Raw genomic sequence first — 18,005 nt, forward strand, 5'->3', positions numbered from 1 at the left:
GCTAAAAAGTCAATAATCGAAATCTAAAACGTTATTGTACTACTTCTTACTGGTTATTACATCAACTTAGAAGTTTCATCTGTTTTCTACTATGGTGCTGTTAGTCTCTCCGCATACCGCAGCACGCGACATAGCTTTGCAGACGATAAATGTAACAGATGTAACCGTTTCAGAGAGAAGAGCGACCAATGTGACGATCTGGCTTTAAGTCGATTTGATAAGAAATGACGAAAACGGACGGATTTCTCAGGTTTTTACTACACATGAACACTTTCACATTCTCCCGTGCAACGCAGCTGCTAGTCTTCCTTTGATGCAATGTCTTAAGGTCCTAGCTCATGTCCAAGACCCCAAAGCCAGCTAAAAAGTCAATAATCGATATCTAAAACGTTATTGTACTACTTCTTACTTGCTATTACATCAACTTAGAAGTTTCATCAGTGTTCTACTATGGTGCTGTTAGTGTCTCCGCATACCGCAGCACGCGACATAGCTTTGCAGACGATAAATGTAACCGTTTCAGAGAGAAGAGCGACCAATGTGACGATCTGGCTTTAAGTCGATTTGATAAGAAATGACGAAAACGGACGGATTTCTCAGGTTTTTACTACATATGAACACTTTTCACATTCTCCCCTGCAACGCAGCTGCTAGTTCTCTTTTGATGCAAATTCTTAAGGTCCGAGCTCATGTCCAAGACCCCAAAGCCGGCTAAAAAGTCAATAATCGGTATCGATAACGTTATTGTACTACTTCTTACTGGCTATTACATCAACTTAGAAGTTTCATCTGTTTTCTACTATGGTGCTGTTAGTGTCTCGGCATACCGCAGCACGCGACATAGCTTTGTAGGCGATAAATGTTACCGTTTCAGAGAGAAGAGCGGCCAATGTGACGTTCTGGCTTTAAGTCGATTTGATAAGAAATGACGAAAACGGACGGATTTCTCAGGCTTTTACTACATATGAACACTTTTCACATTCTCCCCTGCAACGCAGCTGCTAGTTCTCTTTTGATGCAAATTCTTAAGGTCCGAGCTCATGTCCAAGACCCCAAAGGCGGCTAAAAAGTCAATAATCGGTATCGATAACGTTATTGTACTACTTCTTACTGGCTATTACATCAACTTAGAAGTTTCACCTGTTTTCTACTATGGTGCTGTTACTGTCTCCGCATACCGCAGCACGCGACATAGCTTTGCAGACGATAAATGTAACCGTTTCAGAGAGAAGAGCGACCAATGTGACGATCTGGCTTTAAGTCGATTTGATAAGAAATGACGAAAACGGACGGATTTCTCAGGTTTTTACTACATATGAACACTTTTCACATTCTCCCGTGCAACGCAGCTTCTAGTCCTCCTTTGATGAAAGGTCTTAAGGTCCTAGCTCATTTTCAAGACCCCAATGCCAGCTAAAAAGTCAATAATCGATATCTAAAACGTTATTGTACTACTTCTTACTGGCTATTACATCAACTTAGAAGTTTCATCAGTGTTCTACTATGGTGCTGTTAGTGTCTCCGCATGCCGCAGCACGCGACATAGCTCTGCAGACGATAAATGTAACCGTTTCAGAGAGAAGAGCGACCAATGTGACGATCTGGCTTTAAGTCGATTTGATAAGAAATGACGAAAACGGACGGATTTCTCATGTTTTTACTACATATGAACTCTTTTCACATTCTCCCGTGCAACGCAGCTGCTAGTTCTCCATTGATGCAAAATCTTAAGGTACTAGCTCAAGTCCAAGGCCCCAAAGCCAGCTAAGAAGTCAATAATCGAAATCTAAAACGTTATTGTACTACTTCTTACTGGCTATTACATCAACTTAGAAGTTTCATCTGTTTTCTACTATGGTGTTGTTAGTCTCTCCGCATACCGCAGCACGCGACATAGCTTTGCAGACGATAAATGTAACAAATGTAACCGTTTCAGAGAGAAGAGCGACCAATGTGACGATCTGGCTTTAAGTCGATTTGATAAGAAATGACGAAAACGGACGGATTTCTCAGGTTTTTACTACACATGAACACTTTCACATTCTCCCGTGCAACGCAGCTGCTAGTCTTCCTTTCATGCAATGTCTTTAGGTCCTAGCTCATGTCCAAGACCCCAAAGCCAGCTAAAAAGTCAATAATCGATATCTAAAACGTTATTGTACTACTTCTTACTTGCTATTACATCAACTTAGAAGTTTCATCAGTGTTCTACTATGGTGCTGTTAGTGTCTCCGCATACCCCAGCACGCGACATAGCTTTGCAGACGATAAATGTAACCGTTTCAGAGAGAAGAGCGACCAATGTGACGATCTGGCTTTAGGTCGATTTGATAAGAAATGACGAAAACGTACGGATTTCTCAGGTTTTTACTACATATGAACACTTTTCACATTCTCCCCTGCAACGCAGCTGCTAGTTCTCTTTTGATGCAAATTCTTAAGGTCCGAGCTCATGTCCAAGACCCCAAAGCCAGCTAAAAAGTCAATAATCGGTATCGATAACGTTATTGTACTACTTCTTACTGGCTATTACATCAACTTAGAAGTTTCATCTGTTTTCTACTATGGTGCTGTTAGTGTCTCTGCATACCGCAGCACACGACATAGCTTTGCAGACGATAAATGTAACCGTTTCAGAGAGAAGAGCGACCAATGTGACGATCTGGCTTTAAGTCGATTTGATAAGAAATGACGAAAACGGACGGATTTCTCATGTTTTTACTACATATGAACACTTTTCACATTCTCCCGTGCAACGCAGCTGCTAGTCCTCCTTTGATGCAAAGTCTTAAGGTCCTAGCTCATGTCCTAGACACCAAAGCCAGCTAAAAAGTCAATAATCGAAATCTAAAACGTTATTGTATTACTTCTTACTGGCTATTACATCAACTTAGAAGTTTCATCTGTGTTCTTCTATGGTGCTGTTAGTGTCTCCGCATACCGCAGCACGTGACATAGCTTTACATACGATAAATGTAACCGTTTCAGAGAGAAGAGTGACCAATGTGACGATCTGGCTTTAAGTCGATTTGATAAGAAATGACTAAAACGGACGGATTTCTCATGTTTTTACTACATATGAACACTTTTCACATTCTCCCGTGCAACGCAGCTGCTAGTCCTCCTTTGATGCAAAATCTTAAGGTCCTAGCTCATGTCCAAGTACCCAAAGCCAGCTAAAAAGTCAATAATCGATATCTAAAACGTTTTTGCGCTACTTCTTACTGGCTATTACATCAACTTAGAAATTTCATCTGTGTTCTACTATGATGCTGTTAGTGTCTCCGCATACCGCAGCACGCGACATAGCTCTGTAGACGAGTAATGTAACCTTTTCAGAGAGAAGAGCGTCCAATGTGATGTCCTGGCTTTAAGTCGATTTGATAAGAAATTACGAAAACGGACGGATTTCTCAGGTTTGTACTGCATATGAATACTTTTCACATTCTCCCGTGCAACGGAGCATCTAGTCCTCCTTTGATGCAAAATTTTAAGGTTCTAGCTCATGTCCAAGGCCCCAATGCCAGCTAAAAAGTCAATAATCGATATCTAAAACGTTATTGCACTACTTCTTACTGGCAATTACATCAACTTAGAAGCTTCTTCTGTTTTACTATGGTGCTGTTAGTGTCTCGGCATACCGCGGCACGCGACATAGCTTTGCAGGCGATAAATGGTACCGTTTCACAGAGAAGGGTGGCCAATGTAACGTTCTGGCTTTAATTTGATTTGATAAGAAATGACGAAAACGGACGGATTTCTCAGGTTTTTACTTCATATGAACACTTTTCACATTCTCCCGTGCAACGCAGCTGCTAGTCCTCCTTTGATGCAAAGTCTTAAGGTCCTAGCTCATTTCAAAGACCCCAAAGCCAGCTAAAAAGTCAATAATCGATATCTGAAACGTTATTGCACTACTTCTTACTGCCTATTACATCAACTTAGAAGTTTCATCAGTGTTCTACTATGGTACTGTTAGTGTCTCTGCATACCGCAGCACGCGATATAGCTTTGCAGACGATAAATGTAACCGTTTCAGAGAGAAGAGCGACCAATGTGACGTCCTGGCTTTAAGTCGATTTGATAAGAAATGACGAAAACGGACGGATTTCTCAGGTTTTTACAACATATGAACACTTTTCACATTCTCCCGTGCAACGCAGCTGCTAGTCCTCCTTTGATGCAAAGTCTTAAGGTCCTAGCTCATGTCCAAGACCCCAAAGCCAGCTAAAAAGTCAATAATCGATAATTAAAACGTTATTGTACTACTTCTTACTGGCTATTACATCAACTTGGAAGTTTCATCTGTGTTCTACGATGGTGCTGTTAGAGTATCCGCAAACCGCAGCACGCGACATAGCTTTGCACATGATAAATGTAACAGTTTCAGAGAGAAGAGCAACCAATGTGACGATCTTGCTTTAAGTCGATTTGGTAAGAAATGACGAAAACGGACGTATTTCTCAGGTTTTTACTACACATGAACACTTTTCACATTCTCCCGTGCAACGGAGCATCTAGTTCTCCTTTGATGCAAAATCTTAAGGTCCTAGCTCATGTCCAAGGCCCCAAAGCCAGCTAAAAATTCAATAATCGGTATCTAAAACGTTATTGCAGTACTTCTTACTGACTATTACATCAACTTAGGAGTTTCATCAGTGTTCTACTATGGTGCTGTTAGTGTCTCCGCATACCGCAGCACGCGACATAGCTTTGCAGACGATAAATGTAACCGTTTCAGAGAGAAGAGCGACCAATGTGACGATCTGGCTTTAAGTCGATTTGATAAGAAATGACGAAAACGGACGGATTTCTCAGGTTTTTACTACATATGAACACTTTTCACATTCTCCCCTGCAACGCAGCTGCTAGTTCTCTGTTGATGCAAATTCTTAAGGTCCGAGCTCATGTCCAAGACCCCAAAGCCAGCAAAAATGTCAATAATCGGTATCGATAACGTTATTGTACTACTTCTTACTGGCTATTACATCAACTTAGAAGTTTCATCTGTTTTCTACTATGTTGCTGTTAGTGTCTCCGCATACCGCAGCACGCGACATAGCTTTGTAGACGATAAATGTAACCGTTTCAGAGAGAAGAGCGGGCAGTGTGACGATCTGGCTTTAATTCGATTCGATAAGAAAAAACGAAAACGGCCCGATTTCTCAGGTTTTTACTACATATAAACACTTTTCACATTCTCCCGTGCAACGTGGCTGCCAGACTTCCCATCAAGCAAGAACCAAAGAAAGGTAAAAGGTAAATAATCAATAACTAAAACTTGAATTGTACTGTTTCTTACTAGCTATTACATAAACTTAGAAACTTCTTCTGTGCTCTATTTTGGTGCTTTTAGTGTCTCCGTATACCGCAGCACGTGACATAGCTTTGCACACGATAAATGTAACCGTTTCAGAGAGAAGAGCTGCCAATATTCGATCTGGCATTAAGTCGATTCGATTGCAAATGACGAAAACGGGCGAATTTCTCAGGTTTTTGCTAGATGTGAACACTTTCCACATTCTCCTGTGCGATGTGGCTGATAGACCTTCCTTCATGCAAAATCATAAGATTGTAGCGCATGTACAAGGCACCAATGCCGGCTAAAAAGTCATTAATCAATAACTAAAACTTGAATTTGACTGCTTCTTATTGGTTATTACGTCAACTTAGAAACTTCTTCTGTGTTCTACTATCGTGGCTTTAGTGTCTCCGCATTCCGCAGCACGCGACATAGCTTTGCACACGATGAATGTAACCGTTTTAGAGAGAAGACCGGCCAATGTGACGATCTGGCTTTAAGTCGATACGATAAAAAATGACGAAAACGGGCGGATTTCTTAGGTTTTTAGTACATATGAACACTTTTCACATTCTCTCGTGTAACGTGGCTCATCAGACCTTGATTAATGCCAAATTTTACGGTAGTCGGTCATTTCACTGGCACCAAAGCCGGCTAATAAATCTATAATCGATAACTAAAACCTGAATTGTACTCTTTCCTAAGGGCTAATTACATCAACCTAGAAGCGTCTTCTGTGTTCTACTGTGTTGTTTTAGTGTCTCCGCATTCCTTAGCACGCAACATAAGTTTGCAGACGATAAATGTAACCGTTTCAGAGAGAAGAGCGGCCAATGTAACAATCTGGCTTTAAGTCGATTTGATAACAAATGACGAAAACGGACGGATATCTCAGGTTTTAACTACATAAGAACACTTTTCACATTCTCCCGTGCAACGCGGCTGCTAGTCCTCCTTTCATGCAAAATCTTAAGGTCCTAGCTCGTGTCCAAGGCACCAAAGCCGGCTAAAAAGTGAATAATCGATAACAAACACTTGAATTGTACTACGTGTTACTGGCTACTACATCAACTTGGAAGTTTCCTATGTGTTCTAGTATAGTATTTTTAGTGTCTCCGCATACCGCAGCACGTGACACTGCTTTGGAGACGATAAACGTAACCGTTTCAGAGAGAAGAGCGGCCAATGTAACGATCTGGCTTAAAGTCGATTTGATAAAAAATGACGAAAACGGACTGATATCTCAGGTTTTTACTACATAAGAAGACTTTTCACATTATCCCGTGCAACGCTTCTGCTAGTCCTCCTTTCATGCAAAATCTTAAGGTCCAAGCTCATGTCCAAGGCACCAAAGCCGGCTAAAAAGTCAATAATCGAAAGCTAATACTTGAATTGTACTCCTTTTTACTGGGTATTACATGAACTTAGAAGCTTCTTCTGTGTTCTACTATGGTGTATTTAGTGTCTCCGCATACCGCAGCACGCGACATAGCTTTGCACACGATAAATGTAACCGTTTCAGAAAAAAGAGCGGAAAATGTGACGATCTGGCATTAAGTCGATTCGATAGCAAATGACTATAACGGTCGGATTTCTCAGGTTATTACTAGATATGAACACTTTTCACGTTCTCCCGTGCAACGTGGCCGCTAGACCTCCTTTCATACTAAATCTTAAGGTCCTAGCTCATGTACAATGCACTGAAGCCATCTAAAACGTCTATAACTGACAACTAAAACTTGAATTGTACTGCTTCTTACTTGCTATTACATCAACTTAGAAGCTTCTTCTCTGTTCTACTATGGTGCTTTTAGTGTCTCCGCATACTGCAGCACGCGACATACCTTTGCACACGATAAATGTAATCGTTTCAGAGAGAAGAGCGGCCAATGTGACGATCTGTAATTAAGTCGATTGGATAGCAAATGACGAAAACGAGCGGATTTCTCAGGTTTTTACTAGATGTGAACACTTTTCACGTTCTCCCGTGCAACGTGGCTGCTAGATCTCCGTTCTTACTAAAACGTAAGGTCCTAGCTCATGTCCAATGCATTAAAGCCATCTAAGAAGTCAATACTCGGTAACTAATACTTGAATTGTACAGCTGCCTACTGGCTATTAGATCAACTTAGAAGCTTCTTCTCTGTTCTACTATGGTGCTTTTAGTGTCTCCGACTACCGCAGCAAGCGACATAGCATGGCACACGATAAATGTAACCGTTTCAGAAAGAAGAGCGGAAAATGTGACGATCTGGCATTAATTCGATTCGATAGCAAATGACGATAACGGGCGGATTTCTCAGGTTTTTACTAGATGTGAACACTTTTCACATTCTCCCGTGCGATATGGCTCATAGACCTCCCTTCATACTAAATCGTAAGGTCCTAGCTCATGTCGAATGCACTAAAGCCTTCTAAAAATTCACTAATCGATAACTAATACTTCAATTGTACAGTTGCTTACTGGCTATTACATCAACTTAGAAGCTTCTTCTGTGTTCTACTATGGTGCTTTTAGTGTCTCCGCATACCGCAGCACGCGACATAAGTTTGCACACGATAAATGTAACCGTTTCAGAGGGAAAACGGCCAATGTGACGATCTGGCATTACGTCGATTCGAAAGCAGATGACGAAAACGGGCGGATTTCTTAGGTTTTTACTGCACATAAAAACTTCTCACTTTCTCCCGTGCAACGTGGCTGCCAGACCTCCCTTCATGCCAAATCTTAAGGTCCTAGCTCATGTCCAAGGCACCAAAGCCGGCTAAAAATTCAATAATCGATAACTAAAACTTGAATTGTACTGCTTCTTACTGGCTGTTACACCAAATTAAAAGCTTCTTCTGTGTTTTACTATGGTGCTTTTAGTGTCTCCGCAAACCGCAGCACGCTACATAGCTATGCAAACAATAAATGTAACCGTTTCAGAGAGGAAACGGCCAATGTGACGATCTGGCATTACGTGGATTCGAAAGCAGATGTGAAAACGGGCGGATTTCCTTGGTTTTTAGTACATATGAACACTTTTCACATTCTCTCGTGTAACGTGGCTGCCAGACCTTGTTTAATGCCAAATCTTAAGGTAGTCGGTTATTTCACTGGCACCAAAGCCGTCTAATAAATCATCTACATCTACATCTACATGACTACTCTGCAATTCACATTTAAGTGCTTTTCAGAGGGTTCATCGAACCACAATCATACTATCTCCTACTGTTCCACTCCCGAACAGCGAGCGGGAAAAACGAACAGCTAAACCTTTCTGTTCGAGCTCTGATTTCTCTTATTTTATTTTGATGATCATTCCTACCTATGTAGGTTGGGCTCAACAAAATATTTTCGCATTCGGAAGAGAAAGTTGGTGACTGAAATTTCGTAAAAAGGTCTGGCCATGACGAAAAACGTCTATGCTGTAATGACTTCCATCCCAACTCGTGTATCATATCTGCCACACTCTCTCCCCTATAACGCGATAATACAAAACGAGCTGCCCGTTTTTGTACCCTTTCGATGTCCTCCGTCAATCCCACCTGGTAAGGATCCCACACCGCGCAGCAATATTCTAACAGAGGACGAACGAGTGTAGTGTAAACTGTCTCTTTAGTGGACTTCTTGCATCTTCTAAGTGTCCTGCCAATGAAACGCAACCTTTGGCTGGCCCTCCCGACAATATTATCTATGTGGTCCTTCCAACTGAAGTTGTTCGTAATTTTAACACCCAGGTACTTAGTTGAATTGACAGCCTTGAGAATTGTACTATTTATCGAGTAATCGAATTCCAACGGATTTCTTTTGGATCTCATGTGGATCATCTCACACTTTCCGTTATTTAGCGTCAGCTGCCACCTGACAAACCATACAGCAATCTTTTCTAAATCGCTTTGCAGCTGATACTGGTCTTCGGATGACCTTACTAGACGTTAAATTACAGCATCATCTGCGAACAGTCTAAGAGAACTGCTCAGATTGTCACCCAGGTCATTTATATAGATCAGGAACAGTAGAGGTCCCAGGACGCTTCCCTGGGGAACACCTGATATCACTTTAGTTTTACTCGATGATTTGCCATCTATTACTACGAACTGCGACCTTCCTGACAGGAAATCACGAATCCAGTCGCACAACTGACACGATACCCCATAGCTCCGCAGCTTGATTAGAAGTCGCTTGTGGGGAACGGTGTCAAAAGCTTTCCGGAAATCTAGAAATACGGAATCAACTTGAGATCCCCTGTCGATAGCGGCCATTACTTCGTGCGAATAAAGAGCTAGCTGCGTTTGCACAAGAGCGATGTTTTCTGAAGCCATGCTGATTACGTGTCAATAGATCGTTCCCTTCGAGGTGATTCATAATGTTTGAATACAGTATATGCTCCAAAACCCTACTGCAAACCGACGTCAATGATATAGGTCTGTAGTTAAATGGATTACTCCTACTACCCTTCTTGAACACTGGTGCGACCTGCGCAATTTTCCAATCTGTAGGTATAGATCTATCGGTGAGCGAGCGGTTGTATATGAGTGCTAAGTAGGGAGCTATAGTATCAGCGTAATATGAAAGGAACCTAATCGGTATACAATCTGGACCTGAAGACTTGCCCGTATCAAGCGATTTGAGTTGCTTCGCAACCCCTAAGGTATCTACTTCTAAGAAACTCATGCTAGCAGATGTTCGTGTTTCAAATTCTGGAATATTCCATTCGTCTTCCCTGGTGAAGGAATTTCGGAAAACTGCGTTCAATAACTCCGCTTTAGCAGCACAGTCGTCGATAACAGTACCATCGGCACTGCGCAGCGAAGGTATTGACTGCGTCTTGCTGCTTGTCTACTTTACATACGACCAGAATTTCTTCGGATTTTCTACCAAATTTCGAGACGATGTTTCGTTGTGGAACCTATTAAAGGCATCTCGCATCGAAGTACGTGCCAAATTTCGCGCGTCTGTAAATTTTAGCCCATCTTCGGGATTTCGCGTTCTTCTGAACTTCGCATGTTTTTTCCGTTGCCTCTGCAACAGCGTTCGGACTTTTTTTGTGTACCACGGGGGATCCGTTCCATCTCTTACCAATTTATGAGGTATGAATATCTCAATTGCTGTTGCTACTATGTCTTTGAATTTGAGCCACATCTCGTCTACATTCGCATAGTCAGTTCGGAAGGAATGGAAATTGTCTTTTAGGAAGGCTTCTAGTGGCACTTTATCCGCTTTTTTAAATAAAATTATTTTGTGTTTGTTTCTGATGGATTTGGAAGAAATGGTATTGAGCCTAGCTACAATGACCTTGTGATCACTAATCCCTGTATCAGTCATGATGCTCTCTATCAGCTCTGGATTGTTTGTGGTCAAGAGGTCAAGTGTGTTTTCGCAACCATTTACAATTCGCGTGGGTTCGTGGACTAACTGCTCGAAATAATTTTCGGAGAATGCATTTAGGACAATCTCGGAAGACGTTTTGTGCCTACCACCGGTTTTGAACAAGTATTTTTGCCAACATACCGAGGGTAGGTTGAAGTCCCCACCAATTATAACCGTATGAGTGGGGTATTTATTTGTTACGAGACTCAAACTTTCTCTGAACTGTTCCGCAACTGTATCATCGGAGTCTGGGGGTCGGTAGAAGGAGCTAATTATTAACTTAATTCGGCTTTTAAGTATAACCTCCACCCACACCAATTCACACGGAGTATGTACTTCGACTTCACTACAAGATAAACCACTACTGACAGACACAAACACTCCACCACCAATTCTGCCTAATCTATCTTTCCTGAACACCGTCTGAGACTTCGTAAAAATTTCTGCAGAACTTATTTCAGGCTTTAGCCAGCTTTCTGTACCTATAACGATATCAGCTTCTGTGCTTTCTATTAGCGCTTGAAGCTCAGGGACTTTTCCAGCGCAACTACAACAATTTACAACTATAATTCCGACTGTTCCTTGATCCAAGCACGTCCTGTAATTGCCAAGCACCCTTTGACATTGCAGCCCATCCCGCACTTTCCCGAGGCCTTCTAACCTAAAAAACCGCCCAGTCCACGCCACACAGCCTCCGCTACCCGTGTAGCCGCCAGCTGAGTGTAGTGAACTCCTGACCTATTCAGCGGAACCCGAAACCCCACCAGCCTATGGCGCAAGTCAATGAATCTGCAGCCAATAAGGTTGCAAAACCGTCTGAGCCTCTGATTCAGACCCTCCATCCGGCTCTGCACCAAAGGTCCGCAGTCGGTTTTCTCAACGATGCTGCAGATGGTCAGCTCTGCCTTCATCTCGTAAGAAAGACCGGCAGCCTTCACCAAATCAGATAGCCGCTGGAATCCAGAGAGAATTTCCTCAGATCCAAAGCGACACACGTCATTAGTGCCGACATGTGCCACCACCTGCAGCTGGCTGCACCCTGTGCTCTTCATGGCATCCGGAAGGACCCTTTCCACATCAGGAATGACTCCTCCCGGAATGCACACGAAGTGCACACTGGATTTCTTCCCCTCCTTAGCCGCCGTATCCCTAAGGGGCCCCATTACGCGCCTAACATTGGAGCTCCCAACTAATCGATAACTAAAACCTGAATTGTACTGTTTCCTACGGGCTAATTACATCAACCTAGAAGCTTCCTCTATGTTCTACTGTGTTGTTTTTAGTGTCTCTGCATTCCTTAGCACGCGACATAAGTTTGCAGACGATAAATGTAACCGTTTCAGAGAGAAAAGCTGCCAATGTAACGCTCTGGCAATACGTCGATTTGATAGCAAATGACGAAAACGGGCTTATTTCTTAGGTTTTTACTACATATGAACACTTTTCACATTATCTCGTGTAACGTGGCTTTTAGGCCTCTCTTCATGCAAAATCGTAAGGTCGTCGGTAATGTCAAGGCACCAAAGCCGGATAATAAGTCAATAATCGATTACTAAAACTTAAAGTTTACTGCTTCTTACTGGCTGATTACATCAACTTATAAGCTTCTTCTGTGTTTTACTGTGTTGCTATTAGTACCTCCACATAGCGCAGCACACAACATAAGTTTTCAGACGATGAAGGTAACCACTTCACAGAGAAATTCCAAATTCTGTGTCTGTGTCTACTGCCTGCTCATATTGTTTAAAGCTGGTTGCTCTAAATGCCCAGTGGATCTGATTCCCTTGATACCCATTCTAAACAATCTCGGATTGGGAAAGACCAAGCTCTGCTTATACTTATAGTCTGGGAAGTTGACATATCTTAGACAGTAAAATATGATGGTTAAAGATGTCCACTGAGTATTCCCATATACACTGAAGTTGGCTTTGAACAACAAATTATTAATTGGCCACCTACTCTTGACTCAATAGCTACTAAGATCTTTCACTGGTGAAGGAGGTGACAACGTTGTTACGTCCATTAGAGGCTTCTGTAGTTTGCTGAGAATGATGTGATATAATTGTGCCTTGTGATTTTCTGTGGAGTTCCAGAGTAAGTTCTACACTGGTGCAGGACATCCATTATTGCTGTTCTCATTCGAGGCAATCCTGGATTCTAAATCTCAAGCACCAGAGGATTAGAAACAGCAATGCAACCTCTCTCTTCCTGGCTGTCCACTATTTCAAAGTGCTGTGGTTGACAGTCTCTTCTCATTGTGCAGTGCTTGTAGATTATTGTAAATGGATAAACTGCAATATTTAGAACATCTCATTCTAAACTTTCTAAAGAACGAGACTTTTCTGTCACGACCACTTTTTGTGTGAGGTGATAAATACCAGGAATTTGGTTGTATTTTGAGAACCTAATGGTGACATACATTAGTGTCTGTGTAAATTAATGGAACTAGATTTTTCCTGAGGTCGGCAGTTTTCCGAAGGTCGGCGTTTTCCCACGAGGTCGGCGTTTTACCCCGAGGTCGACGTTTTTCCCTCGAGGTCTGCGTTTTTCCCCGAGGTCGGCGTTTTTTCCCTAGGTCTGCGTTTTTGCACTGAGGTCGGATCGGCGATTTTTTCCCCGAGGTCTAGAAATCTATCGGTATATTGAAAATCCAAAGTATTTTGATGTATATCGAACTATACTGATATGTCAAGTCAACTTGAAATATATATCCGACCACTAGATATCGGTATTTATCGAGATAGCGATATATTTCGATATACCTATTTATTTCGAGAATCGTTTTCTTAGGGGTACAGATTTTTTTCAAGACGTCCATTCTTTCCCATTATCGATTCATTTCGATATATCGACTTATGTCAAAGCACTCATTATATCGAGATGTCGATTTATTTCGAGATATCTATCTATATTGAGGCATCCATTTATTTCGAGGTATCAATTGATTTCGAAGTATCCGTTTATGTCGAGATATCGATTTAGTTTGATATACCGAAACAAATCGGGTTGTCTGTTTATTTCGAGCTATCGATATATTTCCATGTATCGGTGTACTTCAGATATCGATTCCTTTCGAGATATCGATATATTTCAAGAAACCTCTATATCTCAAGTAATCCATAAATTTCTAGATATTGTATTTCTAGAGATATCTTTATATTACTAGGTACCAATATATTTCAAGATATCGATATATTTCTATACCTCGATTTATCTCGAGAGGTCCGTGAGATTCGAGATATCGATCTATATGGTAAGCTGAAATGCGTCTAGATGTCGATATATTTCGGGATATCGAATCATTTCGATGTAGCTGTCTTTTGGAGGTGTCGATTTATTTCGAAGTTTCGATTTTTTTCATGGTGTCGATTTATTTCCAGGTTGCGATTTATTTCGGGTTGGCTATTTATTTCTGGGTGTGGATTTATTTCGAGGTGTCGATATATTTCGAGGTGACGATATATTTCGACGTTACTTGTCGACTGCATCAGCTTAGAACCTATTTCGTACAGAGTGGTGCGACTGCATACCTCAGAAGGCGACATTGATATCCAGACGATGAATGTAAACGTTTCCGAGAGAAAAGCGTCCAATGTGACGAATTGGCACTACGTCATTATGAAAACAAATGACGGAAACGTGAGGTTTCTGCCACTCAAAGTGCTGCCAACTTTCACCCCACCCCCTCCTCACTCTCCCCAGTCGTGGCGATCAGCTGGTGTGATAGAAATGGACACAGGAAAGTAATAACGTTCCATGAAATCCCATTCTAGGGAGGTTCAAGGGTAAATGTTCCAGACGGTTTATTTGCATTAAGACACGCATACTGGACATCTACAATGTCACATCTACCAGATCGTTTCTATTGTCAGCAGTGGAAAACAAAACAGCGTACTGAAAAAGCCATAGTGAGACGCGGTTTTTGGTAGACGAAATAATAGGAATACTCTAGGCACTGATAATGATGATCTAATGAGAATTCTGGTATTGTTTTGAAAGATGCATTTAAATATGCATTGAACGTAGCTCCAAATTATTTTGAGAATTATAATTGCGGTATGATGGATCTACATTGGAGATTTGGTAATGCAAAACATTTCGATCTGAGAATACTTTACGTGATAGAACGGCATTGACCTTGTGTGTCATTAGGGTAAAGTTAATTTGCCGCCATTAACATAAAATTTATCCGCCATTAACATAAAATCTATTTTTCAGCTTACTTCAATAAGGACTCACTTCAGATGATTGGACAACTAAAGAGAACTCAAACCGTTATTTTAATAGTATTCGTAGGTCCAATGCAGCATTTACCGTGGACAGTCCCTGAGTCAAGACTGTCAGTTTTATGTAGGGAGCACTCCTTTAAGAAAGCACTCCGTGTTCAGGCCACAAGTGGCCAATCAGGACCATCCGACCGCCACGTCATTCTCACTGAGGGTGGAGGAGGAGCTGGCTCTCCCACTCGTTGTGGTAGTTTCCTTTGACTCGAGCCGCTACTATTCGGTCGAGTAGTTCCTCAATTGGCATCGCAAGGCTGAGTGCAACCCGAAAAATGGAAACAGCGCATAGCGGCCCGGATGGTCACCCATCCAAGTGCCGACCACGCCCGAAAGTGCTAAACTTCAGTGATCTGACGGGAACCGGTGTATCCACTGCGGCAAGGCCGTTGCCCCTACCACTTTTACATGATATTTTTGATCGTAGATCAGGTCTGATGGCTAGAAAGAATGGACGTTTACCATGTTATGCACATTTATATTTTCACTACGTCGACACAGCTGGTCCAATTTCGACCAGCGGTGATGGTAGCCATAATGATCGAGCCAAGCATCTTGTGTACATTGGTTGCACCCAAGTGTGTGGGGATCACAGCATTCGTGACATTTAAATTTGTTACTTCTTTGCTACTATATTCGCAATAAATTTTGCAGACAGTATCCGCATATGACGCTGAATGCACCTACAAAATTATATCATTGTACGACACATGTTTCAGGAGATACGTCATAAAAACTCAGGACAAGGCCAGACGCTGCATAGTACGGACGTGGACGCACAGCTGTAAATAAATGCCTGGTCAACACCAAGCTTTTCCGCTAGTCATCTATAAAGATAAAAAATCCCCAATATTGTCCACCAGCATATTTTTGAAAAACCTTTATTTTGTCATCCATTTTTTTTTCCTGTAAAAATCGTAAAAGCCGCATCATTGTGTTTTTAAAAATCGTTTCCTATTGTCATCTCTTTTTATGTATTTTAAACCATTTATCGCTTGTGTAACCTGTGGCTACAAGTCCATTCCCTTTATGGGGTAATCGAAATAATGAACAACGGAAAAAAGTGTGGGTCAATTTCTTCCTCATTTTTCGGAACTTTTGATAATAGTAAATCGTTGGCTCTTTGAGGGCGTGGTAGGTACATACAAGAGATTAGTGTAAGATTAGAATTTGGGTTAGATACAGTGCCAGGAGGTTCTGTTTCTATCTGGCTAGCTTCAAAGTACTTCACCATCTACTAAGTGATGCGTTTCATTGTGAATGGTGTGGTCTGTGCTAGGTCTACCCTTTACTCCACAATGCTGTTCCTTCGATGCTATTAAAACCAGGATGTTATCAAAATATATGCACAGTGGCAGACTGGAGACTGCAGAAATATTTCCAGTGGTGGGGAGGGGGGAAGGCGCGTCGGGGCTGGAGTGCATGATTCTGAGACTGGCACTCTGTGTACAAATCAGCTGGTCAGTTACGAGGTGCATCAAGCTACAAGACCCTAACTCTATAAGCGCTACAACTGGTCAAAGCTAAGGTTTAGCAGTATTGTGGAGAATTCTTATCTGGAAGAGTATGAGTATACTGTAACGAATAAAAACTCTTTACTCCAGATTCCAAGGATGGTTAGGGGCGACGGGTGAAAGTGCCCTTTTGCCTATCCTCCCCTCCCCACCTCCTCCCCTCCCCCTCCCCTTCCCCCTCGCGGACGCCAATGGCTGGCCCGTTCATTTTGAGAACATCAGAGTTGCAGTAACCTTTCTGAAAAACTGTTCTAGATGTCCTTGCGCGTCAATCTTACCACTCACAACAGCAGTGGGAATGTCGGTTATCGCTCAAACAACTGGTTTTCGGCTCTTATCAGTTTCCCAGCCTCACTTTAACCTAATTGTTAAAGCCCGTCACAATACCAGTTCTTGTAATAACCGATTTTCAGTATTTTATTTACATTATTTCCTCTTGTAAACGTAGAAATCAAACAAAGATAAAAAATTTTACTTTCTCAGTTTCTTGATAAATGGAATCAAAACGTCAAATACATTTATGATGACCTGCAGCCGTCCAGAACGAAATTAGAATTATATTAATACCGTCAGCTGCTCACGGGTGTCGATATATATCAACGGGGACAGGTGACAATGTGTGCCTGTCTGGGACTCGAACCCGGGATCTCCTGCTTACATGGCAGGCTCTCTGCCCATCTGAGCCACCGAGGGCACAGACGATAGTGTGACTGCAGGTACTATCTCGCGCACGCTTCCCGCGAGACTCACATTCTCACCTTCCATGTCCACGCACTACATTCGTAGTGTACCACACCAACACATTCATTATTCGTGGAACACATTCTTACCAAGTCCCGTAACAGTTCGGGGAATACTTGTGCATCTTCACAGAAGAAGGTCATGGCTGGTATTGCCAGAACCATATACTTATATAGATATGGACATGTCTTCCACGAGGAATGAGTGTGTTGGAGTGGGACTCTACGACTGTAGTGTATGGACATTCAAGGTAAGAATGTGAGTCTCGCAGGAGGCGTGCGCGAGATAGTCCCTGCAGTCGAACCATACACTGTGCCCTCGGTGGCCTAGATGCATAGAGCGTCTGTCATTTTAGCAAGAGATCCCGGGTTCGAGTCCCGGTCGTGGCACACATTTTCACTTGTCCACGTTGATATTTATCAACGCCCGTGAGCAACTGACGGTATTAATATAATTCTAATTTCTTTAAATTAAATGGTCCAATAAAACTTTGTCCGCTGTTCGCTGTTTCTCTCAAAATATAGCGAGTACTTCTATACCACAGAAAGCTGCCAGTATTATCCTACTGATTTTAGTTTTTAGAACTCTGCTCAAAAATTATATTTAAATCGGTTATCACAGCACTATGCGGGCATTACGTATAATCCAGCGATAAAGAGTGAAAACTGCGGCAGGAGAACTCTCTTTTTCGTTTTAATTTCTCTGTTAACGGCTAAAAGCAGATAACGTAGACACAGGCAGCAGATCAGGCACTTTCTATTTTTATCCCGAACTATGAATGATTTGTAAAATTTTAACTTTTTTCCTTGTAT

The sequence above is a fragment of the Schistocerca gregaria genome, unplaced genomic scaffold (assembly GCF_023897955.1).
Source record: "Schistocerca gregaria isolate iqSchGreg1 unplaced genomic scaffold, iqSchGreg1.2 ptg000526l, whole genome shotgun sequence".
NCBI lineage: Eukaryota > Metazoa > Arthropoda > Insecta > Orthoptera > Acrididae > Schistocerca > Schistocerca gregaria.